Below are 3,865 nucleotides of genomic sequence, written 5' to 3'. Positions count from 1 at the left end.
TGTGTGTGTGTGTGTGTGTGTGTGTGTGTGTGTGTGTGTGTGAATACATGCATAAAAGTGTGTGTGGCAACTGTTTGTTCCCAGTTCTGCAGAGTAGTTTGGGAAACACTGAATTAAAGTGTGGTGCTCACTAGATATATTCTTTTGAGTTTAAATAATAAACCACCTACATTTATAAAAGTTAATTATCCCTACTGTGTATGAAAACCTCTATCTGAAGATGTTCAGAGGATTAAATGCAAATTATGGAGTTGCTCAGAGCTCCAATGTAAATAAATCTATATATTCATATTTTATTTTTTATTTAGAGTGACAAGTGGCAACATTAAATATTAAGAAAGAAAATACAATGGAATCCCTGGAGTTAGTCTCCCTTGGAGGAGCAAGTGCATGGCAAGTTGCCCTATCGATAAGGATAATACAAATTTTGATGCTTTGAGGGTCAAAAAATTAGCTATCAAAGTGGACAATGAGAAAAAAGTAGAGGATGAGGATTCTGAATCCATGAGGTGACACTTTATGAAACCAATACTAACCCAACACCTTGAGGGGTGATTATGTTGGTGAACTTAAAGACACAAACACTAAGAACTGTCGTCCTCCGGTTTTGGAATGCTGTTTTTCCCAAAAGCATCACTTTAAGGCCTGTGGCAGTGACCATACTAGAGGATCCATGCTTTCTCTGTGTTCCTGACCTTTGGGTTCAAGTATTGCATTTATAGGAAGCCAGTTCTGAAGCCGTCCCAAGGCATCACAAATAGATGGCTAGGATGTGTGGTTAACCCCATAATCTTTATCAGCCTCTCATGCCTCCATAATTTCTTGTATTGCAAATAAACTTGGTCTATGTAAAAATAGTGTTTTTGCTATGCAAATATAGCATTGAGACAGGGTTTGAAGAACTATTCCCTTTCCCACCATGTACAAATTCTGGTGCTGTCTCTGGAATGATCTTATACTGGGCCCTACTCTGACCATATTTCTCAGCATGTCCAGCATGTAGTGCCTGATTCTATCAATGCTTCTATCTCCTCTACTTCATACATCTGAGCTCTGAGAAAATTAAAGAATCTTTAGTCTTAGAGACACAGGCCACTTTGTCAGGCAGCCCTGCCACAGAGCAAGGAAAGTTGGCACCTGAATGATGTCAATTGGTTATGAACTAAATCATCTTTGGCACTTAGGATGCAATTAACTAAGGTTATGTCATGAGATTGCAACAATTCACACTTTAGAGTCATGCTTTAGGCTCCACCTCTAAAACTAGTTCTTTTGCTATTTCCAGTACATCTGCAGTTACTTCCTCCACTGAAGTACTGAACCCCTCAAAGTCATCTATTGATTTAAAGTCACCACTCCAAGTTTGGAATCACCTTCTTCCAGACTCCTGTTAATGTTAATATTTTTACCTCCTCACATGAATCATGCATGTTGTTAATAGCTTGTAGAATGGTGAAATTTTTTCCAGAAGACTTTCAATTTGTTTTGCCCAGATCCATTAGAGGAATCGCTATCTATGCCAGCTGTAGTCTTACAAACTGTGTTTCCTTAATAATAACGCTTGAATGTCAAAACTACTCCTTGATTCATGAGCTTCAAAATGGATGTTATGTTAGCAGGCATGAAACGACATTAAACTTGTTCACCTACCTCAGAGCTCTTGAGGGACTGTGTGCATTGTAACAAAAAGTAATATTTTGAAAGAGATCTTTTTTCTGAGCAGTAGGTCTCAATATGAGCTTAAAATATTCATTAAAACAAGCTGTGAACAGATGTGTTGTCATTCAGGCATTGTCCCAATTATAGAGTCCAGGTAGAGTAAATTTAGCTCAATTATTAAGAGCCCTAGGATTTTGGGAATGACAAATGAGCACTAACTTCATGTTAAAAGTCACCAACTACACTAATTCCTAATAAGAGACGCAGCCTGTCCTTTGAAGCTTTGAAGCCAAACATTGATTTGTCTTTGGCTATGAAAGTCTTAGATGGCATCTTCTTCCAATAGAAGGCTGTTTTATATACATTAAAAATCTGTTGTTTAGCGTAGTCTTAGCTACATCAATGGTCTTAGTTAGATCTTCTGGATAACTTTCTCTAGCTCCTCCATCAGCACTTGAGGCTTCCCTTTGCATTTCTATGTTATAGAGACAGCTTCTTTCCTCAAACCTTATGAACCCACTTCTGGGAACTTTCAACCTTCCTTCTGCAGCTTCCTCACCTCTCTCAGCCTTCACAGAATTAAAGAGAATTAGGGCTTTGTTCCAGGTTAGGCTTTGGCTTAAGGGAATGCTGTGGCTGATTTATCTTCTAATCAGACCATGACAACGTCCCCTGTATCAGCAAAAAGGCTGTTTCACTTTCTTATTATTCATGTCTTCACTGGAATGGTACTTTTCATTACCTTCAAGAGCTTTGTCTTTGCATTCACAACTTGGCTAACTGTTTGGCGCAAGAGGCCCAGCTTTTGGCCTATCCTGGCTTTCCACATTGCCATCCTCACTAAGCTTCATTTCTAGCTTTTGATTTAAAGTAAGAAACACGCAACTCTTCTTTTCACTTGAACACTTACACACCATTGTGATCTAATTACAACACTATTGTGTCTCAGAGAACAGGGAGGCTGAGGAGAGGAAGAGAGATGGGAGAACAGCCAGAGGATCAGTAAAAGCACACACATTTCTGGATTCACTTTTCTGTCTTACATGGGAATGATTTATGGCACTCAAAAAAATTACAATAGTAACTTCATAGATCAGTGGCCACAGCTCACCATAACAGATATAGTAATAATGAAAAAAGTCTAAATATTGCCAGAAATACCCAAATGTGACACAGAGACCCAAAATGAGTATATACTGTTTGTTACCACAAACCTTCAATTTGTAAAAGAATACAGTGTCAGTGAAACAGAATTAAATAAATTATGCCTATAGAAAATTTACTTCTCATAAGAATGGTCTGCTTTATACCAACAAAGATCTGTTGAAAGTTTCTTGAGCCTTTAGAGACAGGGTGCTTTAAATGCAAAAAGTAAAATACAGTGTACTAATATAAGGACAAGCAAAAAGATTATTATTGCAATTTGCTTATATAATTTTCTCTCTCTCTGAATTACAAGTAATCTCTAAGACATTCATCAGATAATAAACCAGTGAAAGTAACATAGAATATACCAATTTCCTCCCATTAGCAAAATCCTACCTGAAAGTTGAATATTGTATTGCAATTAGATGTTATTATACTACCTGCCTTTCTGGTGTCAAACCATACCACCTGCTCAAACAAAACCTTCTTGTCACTTACTGACCCACAAACACACATGGTTTCATTGCATGATCAAAGGTGTGAAACAACTCCCAGACACTTTAATCCTCACACAGGACCTGCTTTCAAACTTCCCTCCTGATTTGTTAAGAAAATAGCTACATCAAATCACCAGTATCTAAGGTTGTAGGGCACTGAAATGCATGTCTAATATTCAGGAAGATTTTAGGCAAGATTTTATGTCAGTTTGAACTCATCTGTGAAATAAGAGTTTGGTCAAACCATTCTTTGAAAACTGGCAGTTCATGGGCTAATTTTGGCTTGCAGATATGTTTTATTTGACTGGCAGTGCTTTTTTGTATGCATCTGTTGTCAACATTTAAAAATTAGAATGTTTGCATAAAAGCCCATTTCTGGATTCTCTTTTAAACATTGGTAGATCTGGCCTACATTCTCCTTTGGCATTAATTAGCTAAGGCTTCACTGCTTATCCTCTTTAAACAGGAATTGTGTTCTCTAAGACATCAGAAGCCACAGCAAGTCCATGCCACCCATTGTAGTATTGACTGGCCACAGGAGCATTATAAATTGTTGTGATCTG

The sequence above is a fragment of the Sapajus apella genome, unplaced genomic scaffold, assembly GCF_009761245.1.
Source record: "Sapajus apella isolate SASKATOON/1434 unplaced genomic scaffold, GSC_monkey_1.0 scaffold18, whole genome shotgun sequence".
Lineage (NCBI taxonomy): Eukaryota > Metazoa > Chordata > Mammalia > Primates > Cebidae > Sapajus > Sapajus apella.
This window is presented reverse-complemented; position numbering follows the sequence as displayed.